This window comes from Pelodiscus sinensis, chromosome 5, assembly GCF_052426305.1.
Source record: "Pelodiscus sinensis isolate ZL-2025 chromosome 5, ASM5242630v1, whole genome shotgun sequence".
In the NCBI taxonomy this organism is placed as follows: domain Eukaryota; kingdom Metazoa; phylum Chordata; order Testudines; family Trionychidae; genus Pelodiscus; species Pelodiscus sinensis.
The window spans coordinates 73,282,179-73,307,656 of NC_143056.1; the positions used below are offsets into that span (position 1 = coordinate 73,282,179).

Sequence of the window (25,478 nt, forward strand, 5' to 3'; positions counted from 1 at the left end):
CATCAGTGGGGGACCTTGAGCATTTTGCACTCCACTCCTGGTCCTGCTTTCTGGCACATCCCTCCGAGGGAGGGCTCCTCTTGCCCTCCATCCCAGTAAGAATAACTCTGGGAGGGTTTAAGTGATGCTGGTGTTCTGCCACGGTGCTGTCCGAAATGAGGGTTCTCCTCTGTGGATCTCTCGACTGTTTTGATCTCGGGGCAAGTTTCTGGCAATCCGGGCAGTGGCTCAGTGGGTGGTCCTGACCCAGGGAGTGCAAGCACTGTTCATGACCGTCTACTGCCGAAATAAAGATCCCGCACCCTGTGCATCTTTTAAAGCCAGATGATGCTGGCATGACAGGGTTTGCCTGTTTGAGGTGCCGCGGGTGAGCAGGACGCGGCAGTAGCACCTGCGCCCCACTCTACTTGATCTTTATCTTCTGCTATCGGTATCTCAATTATGAAGGGTCTTTTCTTCTTCATCTTATCTTTCTAATTAGTGTTAAATGTTTTGAAGGGAGACTATCTACTTGCAACCAATGCTGGCTGTAGTTGAGAAAGAACCAAGGGAACAGCCACCGGCGCATGCCTGTCAGCCAGAGCGATTGCGCAATATCGCAGGACGCACCAGTGGCCAGGGACAGCTACCAAATATCTCCAGACCGTGTGCACAGTAGCGCTGACACACCTAAGTGGAGTACCCATGGGGACCACCGAAAAAGAACATAATCTAATACCTTAATATATGCACTCTTTTCTCTCGCACTTCATCCTATTTTAACAGAATACAATAGGTGGTAGAAAGGATGAAGCAAAGCAAACATGAGGAGGAAATGCAGTACAAGATAAAGATTTATTTTCTTCAAATGAAAACTGGTAATGTGTCACTCAGAGGATGGGACAAATTTTGAAGCTTAATTTTAACTTGCCAGATTCCAAAACATTTTTCTGCTTTGACTCATTTCTGTCTTTCACTATACCTACTCACCCAGGCTCTCTCTAAACTACATCCCTTTTCTTGAAAAAGGGATGTAAATTAGACATGCAAATGAAGCCGGGATTTAAATTTCCCACACTTCATTTGCATAATGGCAACCGTGGTTTTTTTCCCCCAAACAGGGCTTTTCCAAAGAAAAACGGCTGTTTAGACAGGGATCAATCAAAAATAAAACGCTTTTTCAAAAGATCCTATACTCCTCATTTTTTCAGGAGTACATGATCTTTCAAAAAAGGGTTTTATTTTCAATCGATACCTGTCTAAACAGCCGTTTCTCTTTCGAAAAGCCCCATTTCGAAAAAACCACGTCTGCCATTATGCAAATAAAGTGAGGGAAATTTAAATCCCGGCTTCCTTTGCAATTTCAAAGTGTCTAATTTATATCCCTTTTTTGAGAAAAGGGATGTAGTTTAGACACAGCCCCAGAGATTTTCCCCATGATGAACTCACTCTTCTAGTATGGTAATTGTCCATAATTATCATCAGAATAATGTTATAAACAAGCTATACAGTACACTCAAGGACTGACAGCAAGTAGAACTTGTAAAATGGTTGTCAATTGTTTACCCAACTCAGGCAACAGGTGTTTGAAACTTCAGCAAAAGTTTTAAACAAAGCTTCAAAACCAAGCAATCTGTTAAGGTTAGATAAAACTTCTCTGGCATAAATGACCAACATCTCAAACGACTCTATATACTTAACATTCTTTAAGTGTTTTGCTCAATGTCTTATATCTAAATATGAAAAAAATTAGACGCAGGATCCCAGTTCACCGGTTAAACTTAATGTTTTTACCAGTTAACTTTTTAAATAGGATTTTATATCCCTAGGTCAGTAATCTGTTTCTTCAATTCGTAGTTTTTGTCACAGATACTTTTCGTAAAAGATATTGCTGTTCCAGCAACATCGACTAGATTAAAGATACTATTGGTCATTGATTATAAGAAATACACAATAGGACTGAAGCTGACGAAAGGCTTTGCTACATAAAAAATAAAAACATTTAGTACTCTTACAGCATTTTTCACTAGTAGCTCTCAAGGGCTTTATAAAAAAGTGTTATTATACCACTGTATAAATGGGAATTGATGCACATAAAGTGACAGTCCAGAATAGAACCTAGGTCCCCGAATCACAATTGTACACGCACTATTTGCCTTCTCATCAGGTAATTTCTCAAAAAAAAATAAAAATAAAAAATAAAGGTCTACGGTATATATTCAAACTTTGCCAGAAGATGGTATTTCAAAAATCTGCTGTAAAGAAGAATATTTCCACAAGTAATATAAAATAATCATACCACCTATATTATAAAATAATAGAAGATTAGGGTTGAAAGAAACTTCAGGAGGTCATCTAGTCCAAACTAGCTAGCTATGTTCAATTATGAAAATTGTCTTTGCAGAGATGATCCAATAAAACTATTTTACAATAATGACAGAAGTGGTCCCAGAGTATTTTCATTAACAACTTTAGGCCCCAATATCTAGACAATTTGTTATACTTGGTGCAAATATAAAACCAAGGGATATTAAAAATTGTGTAATAGGATAACTGTGTAACTGCTGACAATCTCAGCAGTAACATGGTTACCTGTGTTGTGGGCTCTGCGGTATAACGCTTAGCCCACCAGCTCCTGCCACAATGAAGGTGCCTCCCTGGGAGCTGGCTGAGTGTAACCAATACCAATAAATGGATAATCGGTTGTACTCTAACATCCCTATCTGTAATAGTAACAATATAGAAGGAAGGAAGAAAAAAGTGTGAGAAGAACTTATTTTAGCATAAGATGCACTTGAAAAATACATGGCAAAGCTCATAGTACTGATGTGAAGCAAATTCCTTACATTTCCATCTGTAATAATGACTGGTCCCTGAGGATTCAAGAAAGGCACTCCTAAGGAAAGATTCATGAGGATGCTTCCATCACAGTAGAAAGTAATGGATTATTAAAGGTGGGATGCTCATGACCTGGAGACCTTCATATGGGGCTTACTGAGCCTGGAGGAGGAGAAGCAGGGCTAAATGTGCTTCCCGGCATATGGCATCAAATCTATGAAAGATGACATGACACAAAGCTGAATCTAAAGGATCTGTTTGATCAGATAATCATCTGATTTCTCACTGTGAGCTGCTGAAAGAAAGGCCTTCTTAATTCTAGGGTAGGATGAAGACACCTTAAGTGGATCTATTTTGGGGAGGAGGGAGAAAAGTTCATTTTCCTTGAGGTTTATTTTTAAAAAGCCCCATGCAATTAAGCAGCTCCACTGACTTCTGAACCTTCTCCCAACAGCTCAGATTTCAGTGTTGGCTGCCCACATAATGCCAATTTCATAGCAATTGCACCACACACATCAAAATACAGAAAACTCTGAGTAAAAACACAATATATTGTAAAATGAAATCAGGGATTGAAGAGGAGGCAGGGAGGTTGGCAAGTACACATTCATTCTTAAGAAAATTAGAAATTACAGAAAAGTAATCATGCAAGCTTTTCTTCTCCCCTTGCCCCTACTGTGTAGCCTAGATAAAACAGTGGCAGATTTATCTGTCATTCTTGAGTCACGTCACAATCCTCTTTACTGATTCAGAGTTCAAGGAATAATATAGTCTCTGCAGGTTAATAATGATATACTGTTACATAAAGTTTTGATTATTTTTCACTCAGCAATAAAATTGTAACAGCAATTTCATTTTTACCTACAAAAAGGATCTATGAAACTTAAAATAATAAAAATAAGTTGTCATGATTTGGCCAGTGTTCATAAAATTCTATTGAATTATTTCTGGAAATAGAATAACAAACTCAATTTATAGGTAAGACAGGTTTACAGATATATTGTAATGTCATGATTATCTGGATCACTTAATAGATAAAACTGGATTTGGTCATTTCAATTTTATCGACAAACATGTAAAATCACACATCTATCCAAAATATTACAGATAACGAGATTAAGCATGTGCATAGTTTCTGATAAAATATATGCATTTTATGTTTATCTTCTGCTAGGCTAATATGCTCTTGTAGCATTTTAGAGGCCCACAAATAGTCTTTATTGAGCACTACAGTGACAGAAGAACAAACACAGTAATTTTTCACTCAGATGCTTCCGAAGGCACTGAAGCGATGAAAATGCATAAAAAGCTGCCTAAACCTATTACAAAGCATAAGAAGAAATGTCAGTCACAAGAATGCAAACAATTCCCAAAGGGGACTAAGAACCAGAAAACTGGGAAGATCTGAAACAAACATATAAGTCACAGAACTACATGAAAACAAATGTTAAAAAATTATGAAAAAAGTATTATTTTAACTTGGGCTAACACATAAGCACAACTGATAAATTAACCTGAAGCCAACCTTGCTAACATTACCAAGCAAATCTTTACAAAAGTATGAACCATTCTTGATTCATCTCTATAATAAATTACATACCAAAACACATTAGAAAAGTGTTATTTAGGTTGTAAAGTTAGGGATGCCATTTATAGTCATCTATGCAAGCCATTTATGCATTGTACCTGCACACTAAATGAGGTAGTGTTTCCATGGAAAAAATACATGATCATGCAACTAAAGATGAGAATGCATATACACAAGGAGGTCAAATTAAAGTTACCTGGGCAACCATAAGCCTAGCATTTCTTAACTTTTGAATGCTTGGCTTTTTAACCTAAATTATTTTAATGTATTTGTTTTGTATGGGATTTCTTAGGGTTTTTTAAAAGACAAAGGTAAAAATCAATTTTATTATGTACAACTTATTACAACCTTCCTATGATGATTAATTAGAAGTTTTTGAACCTTACACCTTCAAACACTACAGTGCAGATTTTTATGCTTCAATTACAGGGCTAGCCACACTGAATTGGCAGCTAGATAAGATTGTTTTCCCAGAGTGACAACATAAGTTGCTGGCACAGCAAAAAGGGATAGTCAGGATGAATCTGATTCAGCTCTTACTTGCCCACTCCAATAGATGGAGGACTCTTGACCCAGGTGGCGTCCTCAGGAAAGGGATAAGTAACTAATACCAGGTGCTGGGATGGGGCAGAGTGGCAAGGAGGGATAGAAACAAACCTGCCTCTGCATGCAGGAGTCATGGCAGGATTTGGGGAGGCTATGAACTGGGAAGGGGGAGGAGAAAGAGTCAGGGTAGAGGGCTGAAAGGTGTGAAGGGACTCAAGGCACTAGGGTTCAGGAATCAGAGCAGAGGACTGGGAAATGTGGGCAGAACTCATGACAGTGAGTGGGAGTGAAGGAGTTAGGGCAAGGGGTTGAGTGTGGGGAAAGGGAAGTACAGGAATCAGGGCAAGAGGTCGCTGGCTCAGGCCAGGGACACAGGCCAGAAGTCTGGGAGGGGTAATCCAAGGCTGCCTGCTGCAGCAAAAGTAGTGCTGATCCAAAGGCAGCTCCTCTCGGGGGGCCAGGGCTGTGCCACATATGCCAGACTGGCATCTCCTCTGGAAGCAGGGTGCTGTTCTGCCCTGGCGGTGCTCACATGGAGGGCTATGCAGCCCAGCTCACATCTCCTCAAGAGGGAGGGGGCTGGGGCTGTGCTGGCTGGCACCAGCAGTGCTCACACTGGGAGAGGGAGTTAGGGAGTGGGGGACCACTCACCCATGGTGGGTAATATGGAAAATCCTGGCCTCTTTCTTTCCAATGTTGTCTCCCTCCCACACTTGCTGCCCACTGTGGTCATTGTGGAGCATAACTGTCCCTGCTCAGACACCCCTCCCTTTCCATGTTAAGAAAAACTATCTGATTCCAGACACATCCCATTTTCCTGGTACAATCAAACCTTGATCTTGCTTTAAATTAAGATAAGAAGCAGCAGCATACCAAATGTGGTGGCCCTTAGCTCTTATTTAGAAGGAGTTATTGAGCAAACGGACTCACAGTTGGACACAGACTCACAAACTCTAAAATAATTATATTAGACTCTGATATCCACTCTTTCTTAGCTTGCAAATACTTTGTAACTCCGTGGCAAGAACTTACCTCTCTCCCCAAGGCAACCAAGTTACCTTAACACTTTAATGAACATACTTATAAAATAAATTAAATTATAACTGTCATTCTACCAACTGTCACACTACCAAAAAGATTCCACAGCATATAATCCAGGAACCTTACAGAACCTAAGGTCAGGAAATCAAGTGTTACAGAAATTCTGCTTGTACATTCTGTTCTTTTTGTGTTATCTCTGAAGATACAACATACTTATATGAGTATATCATACTATTGCTTTAACATTCAACAGTGAACTGGAAAATAAGAGGATGCAAAATATAAAAGTAAAAAATCTCTCTCACTCTATGTACATAGAAAAAGAAAAATGAGAAGGAACAAATAAAAGACAGACACAGAAAATAAAAAAGAAAAATATTACCTCAAAATGTTTTAACGGCTACTGCTAGGCAAGTATAAAGAGACTCAGATGTTCCACGGGATGCCATCCTACCAATCCATCAAAAAAAGAGGTACTCAAACAATAACAAAACTAGACAAATGCACTCATGTCAATTGGTCCTTCAGGATATCAGGGTCTCAAACAGACTTGGCTGAAAGCACCATAGACCATGTTGGGTGAGAAAATCTTTAGACAGGAGGGCAACTTGTTCATTATGACTGGTTTGTACTTAACTATTTGTTTCCAATATTTTTACACACTATTTACTCAAATCTCTGCTTCTTTTCGCAGTAAGTGCCATCATGTTAAGCAAATTGGATTTTGAATTGAATCTTATAAAGCTAATGCATACTGTTCCTTTGGAACAGCAGGCCTGGTAATTCTGTGAGCGTCCAGTAATAAGAGGCTGGACATTATAGGGAATGCACCAAGGATTCAGGGATTAGTGAGTGCCTATTGCTACTTGTTAGAAGAGAAAGGCCAGCTGAAGCTTGGAAGATGACTGTGTTGCTACAAACAAGTAGTTTTAGGGTGCCGGTCCAAAGCAGGCACAGCCAAAATCTCATGATGTTATGGATATAAGGTGGTGCTATGCCTCAACACTGTGAACATCCTCACACTACAGGCAGTCCCCGGGTTACATGGATCCAACTTACATCGGATCCCTACTTACAAACGGGGTGAGGTAACCCCGCACTAGCTGCTTCCCCCCAGCAGACCAGGGAGACGCGAAGCTAGCGCTCCGCCCCCCCCCCCCCCAGCAGACCAGGGAGACGCGGAGCGGCTTTTCTCAGCAGACACCTCAGCTTGAGAATAAAGGACTGAGGGAAGTGAGGTGTGGGAGAATAAAACTGAGCTCTGGAGAAATGTTTGGCTAGAGTTTCCCCTACAATATGTACCAGTTCCGACTTACATACAAATTCAACTTAAGAACAAACCTACAGTCCCTATCTTGTATGTAACCTGGGGACTGCCTGTACTTTGACTCCCCACATGAACACTTTGCTGTGAAATGTATGTGAGAGAGAAAGAGAGAGAGAGAGACACTGATTTAGCATGGGAAAGAGATGCTGATTTAGCTTAAAACCCTTGCCAAAGCAACCTAAGCTAAACTGGGAAAAAAAAAACCTCATACTTCAACACAAGTGTGTCCTAATGAGACTTAAACTACTACAACTTTGCTGGTTTCAATGTATATGTTAGCTTAAATTGGTATAAATTTCCTGTGCAGACAAGACCTAAAAAAATCATACTAAGTCTTCACTATAAAGAGAGATGCTTTTACATTGGTGCTTTCAGTGTAAAATTGTCACGAGGACAAGGAACTCTGGTTTTTACCTCATTGTAGCAGACCTTGATTAGCTACATCAAGATAAAAGTAACTATTCCTTGTCTCCCCTAGGATTTTACATTGTTAGCTAACTTCAGTACATCACTTTTTACTGTGAATATATAACATTTATTGGATTTTTAGGAATAGTAGTTATAACCCCTTCTATCTTTGTTTATTTTAGATCATAGTAGTAAATGTCTAGACAGATATTGTTTTGCATAGCAGTAATCTTCTCTCCTTAATGGTAGTTTAGACATCTCCGAAATTGGAAGGGTGGGTTTTTGTTTTTGTTTCATCAATGTTCCGCAAGTGCATTAAAACCATCTCTTTTAAAAGATGCTGAATTCACCATCATGGCTACTGCCTTATTTTAGTTAAAGATCAGCATAAATTATCATAAAAATATTAATGTATTCTAGAATTGTTTTGAATATTACTTATTCTACTTAGAAAAAGATGCTTAGATACTGAATGCTCAGATCACATTTCTAGCTTCTTAGGATATTTGTTATATGTAACTGGTGGCCAAGAGATGCCTTCTGTATTCTTCCAGAACAACCCTTTATTCCCCTGCTCACTACAGTCTTGAAAATGCTCCACATCCAGAGAGACTGGTTTCAAGCATAAAGAGAAACGAAAAGTAATAAATATATTAAATGTAAATAAATGCATGTTACTGGGGCCCAGCAGACCAGTGCAGGCTGTCAGGAAGTCAGATAAGTTTACTTGGTTCGTTTCCCCTGCTTTTTCATTGGTAATAATGGATGCAACAGCTATGCAGAGTTGAAGGGGGGAGGGAGGATCACTATTAGACATGCCAAGACCCCAGAAAACATTAGCAGCCCTGATTTGGTTTCCTTTTTTCAGCATGTTATACCACGCTAAATTAGATGATCGCTCCTGATATCTAACCCTCTTTCTTCAGTTCTACTCAGACCACAGCTTTCCTGTTTTTTAAACAAACTAAACACAATTCATTTTCCATCCACACAAATAGTTTGTTTTACGCGATGTTCATTCAATGGTCACAGTTACCAAAGGGGAGTCTTGCAGGGCAACCAAATCCAGTCAGGCAAATGTTTGGTCAACTCCCTGCTGCTTCCAGGAAAGCAAGAGAATCATGGGATTCTACCTGAGAGAAGTGAAAGCAAAAGTCCTATCACTTCAAGAGATTACACTCAGATACAAATGATTCAAAAGCGAAAAAGAGCTCTTAGCTGTGAAATAAACCATCTCAATTCTGCAGTGTCCTACTACTTCTGGCTGAAGTAGATTGCTCTTTAGCAGCAGCAACATTTTAGATTAATATTTCATCAACAGAAACTGCATTAGACTACATAGGCACTGCAGTGACATAGCATTCTTCTGCACCAGTAATGGTAAGGGCATATTTTGTATAGTATTCTTTGATGTTCTCCACAGTGACCTCACATTCCCATTGCTTTGTGGGAATGCTGGAAAGTAAGTGTGAAAGTCAAACTCCCAATGATGATAAAATGTTCTGAATACCCCAGAACCAAATTAAGGTCTATTGCTAGCAAATATAGTGTCCAGAATCCCATATCTTTCATTTGATAATCATCTTCCTGTTATAACATACAGGGTATTCCAGATGTTGGAATAATAATATAATATCATATAAGGCATATTTTTTCCTTGAAGGTAAATAAATTCACTGCAATTGCCCCCCACTGCCTCATGTAGCAGTAAAGACTCCTTCTGCTGTTGATTGCCACAAGTGACATCTCTCTCACTTTCAGATATAGGACCAAACGTGTTCATTCCTTCCCAGATAGTAAATAAATCTCAAACTTGTAATTTTCTTCCCAAAAAGAGCCTGAAATTACTCAGATGCCACATCAAATAAGATCCCTCCTTGAACCTAACTAAATCTTCAGTTTCATTAATGAATTCTATACTAGTCCATGGAAGATGCTTGAATGAAAATAAGAGCATCATGGGGCAGCTGTAACCAGAGTCAGATGACTATGGTCTCCAGAAACTGTTATGTTGGTTGGGGATAACCTGCCCAGAGCGTGCTGTACTCTGATCTCCTGACCCTTTCTGCCCACTGAATTCAGGGTTGTGGGAGGGAGACACAGCAGCCAGCTACATCAGCCTGTGCAGACTGGAAATTTAAAAAAATCTTCATCGGGGATCTTGAAATGACTAAATTTAGCTACAGAAGTGGGAATCTGCTCTGATAACTACAGAAAATGTATGCTGGAATTATGTGCTGCTAATCTAGCTAGAAGAAGACCAAAGAAAGCAATTAAGAAATTTTACAGATAAATGAATAATTAGTTTACCTTATTTTTGCTGATGGTATTATCCTGCTTTGTTCAATACATGTTTTGATGGATGAAAAGACACAGCTTTTGGCAACCATAGCAAATCAAATTGGTTTGTTCATCAATTTGGAGGAGACAAAATATATGCCTATCCATTTACTCAAATCAACTATTAGAGTAGATGAGAAAACACTATAATTAAGTTATTTTACCTATTTAGGGAGTGAGATATGCAATGGTGGTTATACCATGCTATACATCAAGCAACAAATCAAAAATATCAAACCATTTTCATCAATCTAAAAAGATATGGAAAAGTAGCATTACTGGCATTTACACAAATATACAGCATCATGTCTCTCCTTTTCATGGTGCAGTGTCATGGAAATTTATATAAAAAACTGATAAGAACAGCTCATTCCAAAGTAAATTTGTTCAAAAATATCTTCAATATTTACTACAGAATTTCTACCAAAAATCAGAAATTCTAAGGAGAGCAAACCAATGTATAGCATCAAACATGGTAAAACCATTACAATAAGACATTTATGACACACTTTAAAGATACTACCTACATGACTCCCTCATCAAGTGATAATATTGATACCACCTGAAAAGAGAAAATTAAGGTGCTCTAGAGAACCATTTCACAAAGAGCAAAAAATCAAATCCATAAACATGGCACTCGGAAGCCTAAACCACACAAGACCAAAATAAGTAGCAAAAACCGGCAGACAACTTCGGCACCTAATGGTGCAGTAGAAAGAAAAAAAGACTATAAAGAGGTAGTCTTCAGTGTGCTTGCAAGATTAGAATCTATTTTAAAGACCGTACAATAGAAACAGTTTAGGTATGTCAACATATTGTATTCAGAGACAAAGAAACAAAGGGAAATTTTATTTGTGTGTAATTTTATAGGAAACAATAGTATTATGGCTAGCCATCAGCTACAAGACTAAAACCTCACAAATGGAGGTCTAATAGTTTATAAGAGGGAAGAAAATATTTTATACGTATATTTCAGTAACAATCAGTGGATCAAAATAGCAAACTCTAGCTTTGACTAATATCACAGAGAAAGGCTATATTTCAGAATTTATACATGGTGAAAGAACACTGCTTCTTCAATAAGGTGAATGATTTTCTCCATTTATATGCCGTTGAAAGGACCAAAGGAAATATAACAAACAGTACTTCTGCTTCTTTCAATCCCACCTTCCCTTTCTACTCTCAGAAAAAAAATTCAGCATTCCAGGATTCTATTCCTAAAGATGTAATACTCCTGGAAGCATCAGGACAAACATTAATAGGTTAGGTAGTTGCCTTAAAATTTAGTGTCTAATCAAAAAATGACAGCTTCAGGCTTGTGAACGTCTTTCCTACTCTAGCCTATACCTTTTCTTGAAAAAATGTTCTTACAACAGATAGGCTATCTAACCTATTTATACAGATATTTGAAGTCAGCATAGCAGTTCTCAAGCTAGGAGTCAGGAATCCTAAGTGGGTCACAAACCTATTTTAATGAGGTACTATAGTTGGCTTAGACTTGCTGGGTGTTAGGGCCAAAGTCAAAGCCCAAGCTCCAATGTCTGGGACCTTGAGCTTCAACTTTGTCCCACTCACAATGGTATGGCTTTGACTCCCCCATAACACCCGCCTGGGCCAATGATGCTGAGAAGGACTCAGACCTCAATCCCTCTTCCTGGGGTTGTGTAATAAGTTTGAAAATCCCTGCTCTAGCATATGCCATGATTAGCTCACAAAACACACACAATTAATTAAAACAATTTTAAATAATAATACAATCCCATTACAGATATCTGATTGACATTGATGAGGAACACGAACTGCACACTTGTGCAAGTCAGGAATGGATAAATAGTCAGTCCTAGAGATATGAACTGTCATTCCTCCCTATAAAACCTTCCACCAATGCTTGAGAGAACAAAAAGACAGAAATAAAACCTCAGAGCAAAACTATCTTGGCACAGGAATATTGGATCTGAATCTATAAAGATATCAAGTGTGCAAGGAGAGCAGGGAGGAGTTGATCAGCAGGACCAGCATAGAAAGGAGGGTTTAATTATTTTAACCTAGATGAGTTATACCTACAAAAAGTGAAGCCATTTAGAAAATAATCTAGATGGTTTCTTGAAATAGAATAAATGTGGGGCCAGTAACATCTGTTCAGAGGGTGTCCTATATGTATGTCTACTTATATCCACTTTGCTATCAATTTGCAAATCTGACTCCTCAGAACAAGGTGAGGACCCATTCCTCTAGAGTACAGGTGACCTCAGTAATATCTCTTTGAGAAGTGCCTATCTTGGACTTCAGTAAGGTGGCAACTTGATGTCCCATCCACAGTTTCACAAAGCTTTTGTTCAAGCTTCTATTGCTGATGCTCCTTAGGAATTGCAGTGTTACATACATCTCTACCTCCTGGAAGGAAGGTGCTCATCAGACCCTTTAGAAATCAGGGGTTTACTGGTTAAGTAAAAATAAAAAATAGCCAAAGGATGTAATGTACGGATTACCATAAGGGGAACTTGTAGCAACATCCCAGTGTCTTGAGAATAGTAGGTATATCTACTGGAGCTGATGAGAACTGATTCCATTGTGACCAGGTACAAAAATGTTCCCATTTTGGTTCAATACATTTTCCCCTCTCTGGCTATTTACATCTCCACACCAAACATTGTGAATAACCCACTTCTAGGCTGACATTATTAGCTTCATTAACACAAGCAATCCCTGATTCTGTAACTTCCATTTCATTTGATCTGATGCAGTGGGCATTTTCCATGAACGTTTATGCCCTAATAAATCTGTTAGTCTCTAAGGAGCCACAGAACTCCTAGCTGTTTTTTCAGATACAGACAAACTGTTATCCCTCTGAGACTTTCTAGCTGTATCTTTCCTACTACAATTAAGAATAATTTAAAAAGCCTCTGCTAACGCTATTCCCCACTCTGGCACTCCAAGGCTACGTCTACACTGGCCCCTTTTCCGAAAGGGGCATGCTAATTTCACAGGTCGTAATAGGGAAATCTGCGGGGGATTTAAATATCCCCCGCGGCATTTAAATAAAAATGTCCGCCGCTTTTTTCCGGCTTTTAGAAAAGCCGGAAAAGAACGTCTACACTGGCCCCGATCCTCCGGAAAAAAGCCCTTTTCCGGAGGATCTCTTATTCCTACTGCAAAGTAGGAATAAGAGATCCTCCAGAAAAGGGCTTTTTTCCGGAGGATCGGGGCCAGTATAGACGTTCTTTTCCGGCTTTTCTAAAAGCCGGAAAAAAGCGGCGGACATTTTTATTTAAATGCCTACTGCAAAGTAGGAATAAGAGATCCTCCGGAAAAGGGCTATTTTCCGGAGGATCAGGGCCAGTATAGACGTTCTTTTCCGGCTTTTCTAAAAGCCGGAAAAAAGCGGCGGACATTTTTATTTAAATGCCTACTGCAAAGTAGGAATAAGAGATCCTCCGGAAAAGGGCTTTTTTTCTGGAGGATCGGGGCCAGTGTAGACGTTCTTTTCCGGCTTTTCTAAAAGCCGGAAAAAAGCGGCAGACATTTTTATTTAAATGCCGCGGGGGATATTTAAATCCCCCGCGGATTTCCCTATTACAACCTGTGAAATTAGCATGCCCCTTTCGGAAAAGGGGCCAGTGTAGACAAGCCCCAAGTGCACAAGGTGGGGGCTCACAAGAGACCTTAACATACCTTGCCTCTATAGGATTCTGCTTAAAAGCTTCCCAAGGTCACAGATTCCCTGGCCTTGGCAGGCAGCTGCCACCACTGAAGTGAGGAAGAAAAAAACCCTTTCTTCGGGAACCCAGAAAAAAAGCACTTGGGAGCTTCTTGCAGATGGATACTTCAAGCTCTTTTTATCAAAAGAGATCTTAAAAAAAAAAGTAAACTGCAATCTGCCTAAGACAGCGAGGTCAGCTGACACAGATCTTGTATTACCTTCCAGGACACAAGAATTAAATCATAGCTTTAAAAAAAGTGGTTTTATTAACAAAAACAAAAAAGAATATACTTGGTAAAGCATACCTGGTTGCTAAGTGTTACAGAGCAACTGAGAAAAAATGATTAAAGCAGAGAACTGTTTCCCTGGGACTCAGCATAGTTACAATGTATGGGGGCACATGGACTTAGCACAGAGAAGCTTAAGCAAAAAACAAAACAAAGAAAATAACTTGATTGCATCTAAATAGACATTCCCTATCAACTCACGTATTGGTGCTTCAAGGTCCAGTCCATTTCCATGCCCAGTATTCTTTAAAGGCATGGTAGTCCTGCCTAGTTCAATTCATCTTGTTCCTCCCGCTCCTGGCTTAAAAAACTCACACAAAAGGAAAAGCACCTTCTCAACACCTTCTCCCATTGGCTTTCCTAGCTCCCTGCCAACATCTCCTAGCTACCTGAGTTTAACCCTTTAGTCACCAAATACTGGCATGCCCAGAAAAAATCGGCACTCTTATCCATCACAGCCTACAAGCATGAATGCTCTGAGGCCCATCTAAATACCAAATATGAGAAAAAGAGACTCACTGGGATGTTAGCAAATCCAGAAAAGATTGAAAATTGATAGGATGAAATCCGTAGATCTGGAAACCAAAACTACATGGGTCAGTTAAGTGCATTGAGCATGACAAATATTCCATAAACTCCAAGGTAGTAGTGGAATGGACATGAAGGCATGACTTCAAGTGATCTGTCCAGAACAGCTGAAGGGCATTGCCTCATACCAGGGATGTTAAATTTTGATTAATCAGCTAATCGAGTAGTCGATGGAATTTTCATTGACTACTCGATTAGTCGATAAGGGGGGGCGCTTGCTATCGCACTGCGCCTCTCTTTGAAATGTACAAGAGCTGTGGTGGCTCCTGTACATTTCAAAGAGAGAGAGGCAGCAGGAACCCGCGCCAGCAGGAAGCAAAGCAGTCCCCGCTGGCACAGGTTCCTCTCTGTGCCTATTCCTTTGAAATGTACAAGAGCCGCAGGCAGCTCTTGTACATTCCAAAGGGAGAGGAGCAGCAGTGGGACTGGGACGAACAGGACTGTTTCAATCCCCACTTGCACTGTTTCCCTGCTGCCCTCTGCCCCCTATGGAGACAGTGCTGGGCAGGGGGACTGGCTTTTAAGCCAGCTCCCCCCAGCACCAGCTCATTCTCCTCACCTTGCTGCCTCTCTCTGATATACAGCAATGGGGGTGGGGAGGAAGCGACTAGTCGACTTTCCACTCAACTACCCGATAAGCATTTGCTCATTGGCTAGTCAACTAGTCACTTACATCCCTACCTCATATTGCTCTGGAATAATATACATTGAACTTCATGTTGATCTGTAAGTAGGGTAGGTCCCAAGATGGCATGCTCAACTGAGCAAAGATGTTGTTTAGCACTAAACTGTGTAACTCCCATTCTTGACTCGTGGTAAAATGTCTGCTGAGGCAGTCCACCAGTGAGTTTCAAATGCCCGGAAGGTAAATTGCAAAAACTGAAGAAGTTTAAAATACACCAGTACAATAAATTGACTGCCTCTATGAACAGAGATTGGGATTTTGCCCATCTCTGTTTCTCTAAAAGATGGTCATCATACCACCCAATGTTATCCAGATATTGCTGTATGACTAGGAAGAATGAACTATAGACCTCTATCTGACTGCTCTTACCTCCTAGAGATTGATACGTATCTTTGCATCACAAGGCATTAATTTACTCATTCCATGTGACCACAATTGCCATTTCCCCAGACTATAAGGGATAAGTCCATGATTATCAACATGTTGGGTGTGAGAAGAAGGAAAGAACTCCAACACACGTTTTTGGTTCATCTACCATGTGAGTAAATCCAAGGTATTGAAAGGTATTGCCATTATAGTGTTTCTTAAATTTGAGACCACGGAACACCAAATAATAATAAATATTTTTTATGCGGAACACCTATGAAATTTTTCTTCCAAAAAAAAAAAAAAATTGTCATCACACACAAAAAGACAAAAACAAAAAAGTAACAAAAACGAAGAAGAGGTCACGGCACACCTGCGAATTGTTCATGGAACACCAGTGTTCCGCGGAACATAGTTTAAGAAACACTGCTCTAGCATATATACTGACTGGGACTAGGTTTACAGACAATGGAGATGAAGTCTGTCAAACAGCATTATGTAATTAGAGATCATGTGACCTACCGAACCTGGATTACTGTTTGGGGTTTGTAGGTGCCTTGGTATTTAGACTGTTCATGGCATGGAATCTGACTGAAGAGACTTGGCAAAGTCTACTCCAGGATGTGCCATGTGAGAATCAGAATAGACTTTTCCATGTTTAGAAACAGTCCCAAGTATGCCAAGAGTCAGAGAAACAACAAGGTTGCCTACTAAAGTTCCATGTGGGATATTACTCTTAGAAGCTAATCATCCAAGTGTGGGAAGATGAAGAAGCTGTTTTATCTCATTTATGCTTGTCAACATTAAGACCACTTTTGAGAAAACCTTGGGTGGCATTGCCAAATGGAAGAACCCTGAACTGATGTTTCTGTCCTATCAAAGGAGAGATGAACCTTCTGTGGGACAGGAGAGCATCCATACGAAACTAAGCATCTTTCATGTTGAGAGCATCTTTCATGTTGAGAGCAAAGATCCATGTCCCTTTTTCAAAGGAGAGAATTGCTGATGTTAGCATAACCATAGAATCATAGAATTGTAAGACTGGAAGAGATCTCAATGGATCAACTAGCTCTGTCCCCTGCACTGACGCAGGACTATTATACAGATCATCCCTGACTAGTGTTTGTCTAGCCTGTTCTTAAAAATCTCCATTAAACAACCTCCCCACATAATTTGTTCAAGCACTTAACTACTTTTATAGTTAGGTTAGACATTATGAAAATCTTCCTAAATCTCCCTTGCTGCAGTTTATGCCTCTCTCAGTGATTAAGGAGAACAACTGATCACCCTATTGTTTATAACAAACTTTTACAAATGTAAAGGCTATTATTACATTCTCCCATAGTCCTCTCTTCTCCAGACTAAACAAGTCCAGTTTTTTCTAACTTTCCTCACAGGTCATGTTTTCTTGACTTTTTATCATTTTTGTTGCTCTCCTCTTGACTGTCTCAAATTTGTTAAATCTTTTCTGAATTGTGGAACTGGACACAACACTTCAGTTGAGGCCAAATCAGTACTGAGTAGAAAGGAATGGTAGTAGTATAAGAGGTGTACCATCAATCAAGTGTTAACCCTACCCCCTGATCCCTTTAGTCCCTCCCCATCACCAGAAAACCCGCCCTTGGGGGGTAGTACATCCAGGGTCAAGAGGGACACATGACCAGAAGTAAAGGATGTCATGTGACCCCTCTAAGAACTCATCCCACCACCCTCTACCAATCAGGAAGGGTTTTTCCCCCATAGGACCACCTGGCAAACCGCTTTGACTAATCAGGGAGCAGTTTCAGGACTGGCTGACCTGCCCAGAAGTGGGTCATGTAACCCCTCTAAGATTTTCTCCTGCCACCCTCTGCCAATCAGAGCATAGCACTTCCCCATAAGTTCTAGCGCCACAGAAAAGAGACCATCTTGTTCCAAGAGCGCATGTTTCAGAAGTCGTGCAAACGCTGAGTGGAAACATGGACTCCTTCGCCACCCCCGCCAGAATTTCGGACTTTGCTTTGGTGCCAAGGGCCTTCCGCCACATGGGGAGAAAGCACTACATCAGAGACAGTTCTGAGGCTGAGGGAGAGGTGAAAAGGGGCCCTTTGCCCCCACTCCTATTGGATACACCAGAATCTGACCCCCAAACCCAACTGTTCACGAGGCAGCCCGATGAGCTAGACGGCCTCTCGTTATCTGCCTCTGTGGTGGAAACTGACCACGGCTCCCAGGAATCGGACGAGATGAACGGAAAAGTAGTCAAACAGGTAAATGAAAGATCGAGGTTGGGGGCATAATGGGTGTTTTGTGAATCTAGCTGGCAATCTCTCGACAGCTCAACAATGACTTTCTAGAGGCCTTTGAGAAACTGCACATCAGTAGTCCTGTGGGAGTAAATCTATCTTGTGCCAGCTGTTGTTGCTCATGTCTGACACATGGATCTCGAGAACAAAAGGACAAAGTGGAAGAATGAATCAACTTGGACTCCCTAATAACGATGGGGGTGGGGGTGTCAGGGCGCCCATTTTGCAGACGGCTGTAAAATGTGTTAATCCAGGTGATTAATAAAACTTGCGTTAAATGTGTAGGTGTGAATGTGTTCCTTCCATACTTACAGCATCTTTTATTAACACAAGCAACAGTCATGTCTACACAGATAGCTATGTTAAAGAAAATATATTACTCCCCTGGGGAAGCTGGCAGCTTTGGTGGGGTGAACGCTCTGTTTCAAGCAGTCAAAAAGCACAATAAAACTTTGAACAGGAGACAGGTAACATCATGGCTTTCAGACCAGGATGCTTACTCTTTGCACAAACCTGCTCGAATACGTTTTAAGAGAAACAAGACCATTGTCTCAGATGTGGATGCACAATGGCAAGCAGATTTGGTGGATATGCACAGGTTCTCCAAACACAACAGCGGTTTTAAGAATGTCTATCACTGTTAAAATATACTATCAAAATATGCCTGGGTTTTGGCCTAAAGGACAAGACGGGCAAAGAGATAGCAAAGGCCTTTAAAATTATTTTCAGCGAAGGTCGCGTGCCTCAAAAATTACAACTAGTGGAAATACAATACCCGCACAGTTGGAACAATATTGTATTCCTACTAGTCCCACTTCCCAGGCACCCAGTAGATCCAACCGCTTTATTAGCTGTATCAAAGTTTGAGCTAGTGTTTTGGGGAAAAACCCCACAGCTGGCATTGCTGGGCAAAAAGTGATGTAAAAGCCACCGTCCCCCATTTCTCTCTCTCTCTCCCTTGGCAGGCGGGATTGTTTTTATTTACGCTTAAATGTTACAGAGTTGAGAAGCTTCTACCCAACTGTTAAATTTGTTGGGCCACCCCAACCATTTCACCAATAGATGTTTTTCTCCCTTTCCCTTTCTCTGCTAGAACTTTTTCAATTCTGTAAATCCTGTCTTGTTTGGGGTTCACCTTTTGTATTTCTTCAGGGTCAAACGTCTCTGTCACTGTCTCACCCTCGTAATCTTTTAACTGGTAGACAGGTCTCTCACCCCTGGTTAAGGCTTCATCCACTATGAATATCTCATCAGTAAATGTTTGTTCATAACGTTTTTTAAAAGCACCTTTGGTTTTAGAGAGTCTCACGTGGTCCCCTTTTCTAAAAGGGCCAACAGGTTGTTTTATTTTAAAATCGTCTCCATAAACAGTTTTCCAGACCTTCAGAGAATTCGCAGGGTTCACATCAGCAGGTCTGGTATGTATAGTTCTGTGAAAGCTCCAGTTGTAATTCTTTATAAACTCAGGTAACACGTCAGTGTAGCAAAAGGTACTGTGGGCTGTGAAATAGCTCCACATCCTAGATTTTAAAGTTTTGTTAAATCGCTCCACAACCTCTGCTTTGACTTCACTGTTAGTAATAAAATGGTGGACACCATGCCGCTTTAACAATCCACTTAAAGGTTTGTTTAAAAATTGTTTTCCCTGATCAGTTTGTAATTTTTGAGGCACATAAGCTTCGCTGAAAATAACTTTAAAGGTCTTGGCTATCTCCTTGCCCGTCTTGTCCTTTAGGCCTAAGGCCCATGCATATTTTGATAAAATGTCTATCATTGTTAAAATGTGTGTTTGGAGAACAGGTGCATATCCACCAAATCTGCTTGCCATTGTGCATCCACATCTGAGACAATGGTCTTGTTTCTTTTAAAACATATTAGAGCAAGCTTGTGCAAAGAGTACTCCTGCTAATACATCTCAGAATGATGTTTGCTTTTTTTTTTTTTTTTTTTTTTTTTTTTTTTGGCAGCATCATTATATTGTTGACTCTTAATTCATGTGTAATCCACTATGACCCACATGCTCTTTTCTGAAGTACCTCTGAGACATTAATTTCCCATTTTGTATTTGTGCAGTTGACTATTTCTTACTAAGTGTAATATGGTGCATCTATACTTATTGAATTTCATCCTCTTTATATCAGTTCATTTCTCCAGTTTCTCAAGATCATTTTCAATTCTAATCCCTTCATCCAAAACACTAGTTAACCTTCCCTGCTTGGTACCATTCACAATCACTGTAAATGTACTTTTTATGCAATTACTCAAATCATATATGAAGATAGTGACTAAAACAAGACTTAGGACAGACTTCTGTCAGATCCCACTCAATGTATCCTCCCAGCTCAATTGTGAAACTTTGATAAGTACTTTCTGAATATAGTTTTCCAACCAGTTGAGCAAACACTTTATAGTAATGTTCATCCAGAATATATTTTTCTAGTTTGTTAAGATGGCCATGTGAGACATCAGAAACCATCAGATGGCCATCAGAAACCTTACTTGAGATACAACACAACTTCTGCCTACATCCTATCCACAAGGCTTTTTACCATGACAAGGAAGGCTATTTGGTTGATTTGATATGATTTATTATTGACAAATCCATGCTGTTTCTTCATTTTCTTCTAAATGACTTCAAATTATTTACTCTGCTATCTTTCAGTATACGAAAATTAAGCTGAATGGTTTATAATTTCCTGTCTTTTCCTTATTCCCCTATGTATAAATAGACACTGTATTTGCCCTTTTTCAGTCTTCTGGGATCTTGTCCATCCTCCATGAATTCTCAAAGATAATTACTAATGGCTTAGAGATCTTTTTCAGAAAGTTCCTTAAGTATTCTAGGAAGTATTTCATCAGGCCCTACCAACTTGAACATTTCTAACTTGTCTAAGTAATGGTTAACTTGTTCTTTTTCTATAGCCTCAGATCCTACTCCAGCTATGCTGATTTTCATTGTGTAAGTTGTCTAATTGCTGATACCTTTTATTTTATGAGGTAAACAAGGCATTTAATACTTTGACCACTGCTGTATTGTCATCTCTCTCTACTCTGTTCCTTGGTCTTCCTCTTGCTTCCCATGTATTTCTAAAATGTTTTTTGCTAGCCTTTATGTCCCAAACTAATTTAAAATATTTTTTCCTTGACCTTTCTAACTTTGTCCCTACATGCTTGTGGATTCTTTTTATATTCATTCTTTCTATTTTGACCTAGTTTCCACTTTTTGTGTGACATTCTTTTGAGTTTCAGGATGTTGAAGATTTCCTGGTTCAGCTATTTTGGTCTCTTACCATACTTTCTGTCATTCCTGTTTATTGAGATAGTTTGCTCTTGTGCTCCTTATAAATTGCCAATTCCCCTGAACTTTTTTTCCTAACAGTTGCTTTCCACAGAATTTTACCTACCAATTCTCTGAGTTTGCTAAAGTTTGCCCTCTTGAAATTCTTTATTCTGCTCTTTTCACTCCTATTATTCCTCAAAATCATAAACTATATAATTTCATGATCACTTTCACCCAAGCTGCATTCCACCTTCAAACTCTCAATCAATTCCTATCTGTATGGAAGAAATCAAATTTAGAATAGCTTTTCCTCTAGGGTGTGTCTAGACTACACCTGTCTGTCGACAGAGAGATGTAAATTAGGCACACTGATATGGCTAATGAAGCTGGGATTTAAATATCCCGTGCCTCATTAGCATAAACATGGTCACCACTTTTTTTCTAAAGTGTTTTCAAAAAACCAGCAGTCTAGATGCGGATCTGTTGAAAAAGGGTTTATTTTTGACAGATCCACATCTCGACTGCCTTTTTTTCTGAAAAAAAATCCATTTAGAAAAAAGCAGCGGCCATGTTTAAGCTAATGAGGTACAGGATATTTAAATCCCGGCTTCATTAGCAATTTCAGTATGCCTAATCTACATCTCTCTGTCGACAGAGGGATGCAGTCTAGACATAGCCCTAGCCACTTTTTCTATCTCTGTAATAAAAAGTTGTCTCCAATGCATTTCAAGAGTATGCTGGAGAATCTGTGTTCTTCTGTATCACTTTCCAACAAAAGTTTGGGTAGTTAAAATCCCCTATCACTACCAAGTACCATGTTTTGGATAATTTTGTTACTTATTTAAAAAAAGAGTCTAATGTTCCTCTTCTTCCTGATTAGGTGGTATATTATAGAATTTACCATAACATTATCCTTTTATCTTTCCTCAGAGATTTTCAACAGATCTATGTCCCCGCTTTATCTCACTCTTCATGCAACAGTATTCTTCTCTTTGATATACAAGGCACCAACTACTTCCTTTTTCCTTTACTGTGTTTCCTGAACAAGCTATATCCTTCAATATTCCAGTTATCTGAATCATCCCATAGTTTCTGTGCTGTAATTATTTTATAATTATTTATTCACTAGCATTGCTAGCTCTTCCTTTTTATTCCCCAAACTTCTTGCATCAGTATACAGATCCCCAAGATATTAATTGCGTATACCCTCTATATCAACTTGTTTCTCTTTCAATTCTTGCTGTGATTGCACAGATTCTCCCTAGATTCTGACCATTCACCAAGATATGGAATTACCTGTGGGTTTTTGTCTCTTGCCCTGGTCTATCTAGTTTAAAATGAGGTTACCCAGTCTGTATTGGAAGACACTCTTTGCGCACCGAAATGTAATTCATGAATAAAAATATTTAGCTGGTATGGGCTAAAAATGGAGTCCCTCTTCCCTTTTTTCTAGGAATTATTAAATAGTTTAGTAAAATCCTTTCCTTTGATGCTGAGTGGAACTTGCTCCTATCACAAAGAAAGAGTCCACCTCCTGTGCCCAGTAGTTCTGGAAGAGGAACCGAGAAAGAGGTTATGCAGGAAGTAGAGAAAGAAATGTGATGGGGTAGCCCAAGTGCATGATAATCTAGCATTTACTTGTCCATTGTGATAGCTCTCCATTTGTAGGCAAAGTAAGGTAGGCATTAACCAAAGGGGAGTTCGGAAACAGGAGCAAATTACATCATTGTTAGGTCACAAGTCTTGAACATCTCACGAAAAGTGACTTTAAACCAATGGATGAGGTTGTGTGGCTCTCATCCAGGTGGATGATGCAGCATATGTTTGTCTCCACACCTTTGATTCTTCTATGGCATTCCAAGGTTGTTGGTGACAGAAAGGCTGTGGAAGAGGACAGGTCAAAAACTCTCAAAGCCCTGACTTGTCTAGCTTCCTCTGGGTCTTGCTCGACTTCCGATTCAGCTGATGAGAAGGCCAGGTCCATGTCCATGTCCATTGACAGTACTATAAATGCCAGTTGGAGGAAGCTCCAATTTGTGGATAGAAACTCCTTCTTTAGGTAGTTTCCTCTTCTGAGGTCAAAGTGTCCCTCATAAGAACTAGACCTCAAAATAGAGAACATTATCCTCCTGGGTAATATGTCGACTCAGTGTCCCCCCACAGTACAGAGGTCCCAGTTGTCAGTTTTACCAGATTCAATTCCACAACATACTTAGTGGGTGGAAGACTCTCATGGTCAGGGCTCAACAAATCGCTGTTTCTACTTGCCCATGGTGAGTAGATTTCAGCCGGTCACCCCAATCACCGGCAGCGCGCGCATGCGCAATGCGGGTCTTGCACATGCGCAGTGCAAGGCTGGCGAATAGATTTCGCCACTGTTTGTCAAGCCCTGCTCATGGCAATGGACTGGTACTGTCAGTAAGGTATCTAACTGGGATCTGATAAAGTGTATTCCATTCTCCATTAGGTGCTTCCTCAGTCTGATTTTTCATCCCTATTGCGTCCAAGGTGGGAAAATCCTGAGCATGAAGAGAGCCAAGATACAGATTTGGACAGAGACTACTTGTAATCTTTTCTAGTCTCAGGCACAGAAAGTCATGTGCAGAATATACAAAGATGCCTGTACTCAAGAAAGAGTTTAAAGATTTAGGTATATGGTGGATCTACAATGGAACAAGAGCTCAATGTAACAGCAAAAAGGGCTAGCTAATGAAGTCCTTGGATGCATAAACAAGTGTATGTTAAATAAGAGAAGAAAGGTGGTATTAACCCTGTATATGAAAATTTGTGAGACCACAACTGTACTACTGTGTCCAATTCCACATTTTAAATACCATATTAAAGTATCAGTAAGGAAAAGAAAAAAATGTTCAAAATGATTAAAGGTCTAGAAAACATGACCTCTGAGAAAAGACTGAAAGAATTAGATTTGTTTAGTTGTGAAAAGACTAAAAGAGGACATGATAGAAGTTTTCAAGTATTTTTTAACAGGTGTTACAAGAAGCAGGGAGAAAAATTGTTCTCCTTGACTTCTGATGATAGGACAAGAAGCAATGGGTTTAAATTGCAGCAAGGGAGATTTAGATTGGACATTAGGAAAAACTTCCTGTCAGGTCGGTTAAACACTGGAATAAATTGCCTGGAGAGGTGGTGGAATCCTCATCACTGGAGATATTTAAAAGCAAGTTACACAGACATCTGTCAAGAATAACCTCTAGATGGTGCTTGGTCCTGCCATGAGAGGAAGGGATTGGATTCAATGACCTCTCGAGGTCCCTTCCAGTTCTAGTATTCTATGATTTTATTAAATTATTCATGGGTTTACAAAACATGCCTTAGAAAGAAAGACTTAAGGAACTCAATCTATTCAGTTTAAAGAAAAAGTAATGGAACTTCATAGATTATAAATCTAGAAAGGGCTGCAGTGATATCTATTCTAACCTGCTGTATAATACAGGTCATTGGCCTTTTCTGAATTAATTTATTTTAAACTAAAGCACATATTTTAGAAAAATATTAAACCTTTATTTATAAATTACCAATGAAAGAAAATCCACCGCGACCCTTGTAAGTTTCTCTAATAGTTAATTTCCCTCTTGGTTAAATTTGTACCTTATTTATAATCTGAATTTGTCTAATTTCAACTGCTAGTACTTAGATCTTGTATATCTTTGCCTATCAGATTGAGGAGCTCTTTGTGATTGAAATAAAATGAGCACTATGCCTTTCACCATAATATGGCATATTTTCTAATCCTTTAATCATTCATGTGGCTTTTCTGTGAACCAACTCCAACGTATTGACATCCTTGTTGAACTGTGGACACCAAACCTGCACACTGTATTCCAGTAGCGGTCACACCAATGCCAAATACAGAATTCCACTGTTCATACATCCAGAATTTTATTAGCCCTTTCGGCCACAATGTCACACTAATCCCCAAGTCTATTTCAGAGTCCCTGCTTCCTGGGATAGTCTCTCATCTGGTAAGTATAGCTTACATACTTTGTACGACTTCATATTTGGCATATTAAAATGTATAATATTTGCTTATGTCCAGATTACCAAACTATCCAGAGACATGGTGTTTAAAATTGGCAGCAGCAAGCATTTAGTCTTGAATAGCATTCTGTTCCACATGGCAGTAATAGCTGGAACTTATTGAAAAATGTCATTGGGTTAAACGGGGCCTAAGGGTAGACATATCACTTCAAAGCTGA

The 25,478-nt window shown here is 39.6% G+C and overlaps 1 protein-coding gene across 5 annotated transcripts in view; it reads right to left on the reverse strand.

The window, feature by feature from the left end:
* FUT8 (fucosyltransferase 8) overlaps positions 1–25,478 on the reverse strand; it is a 172,570-nt gene that overhangs the window by 95,973 nt on the left and 51,119 nt on the right. The gene's annotated exons all lie outside the window — the stretch shown is intronic.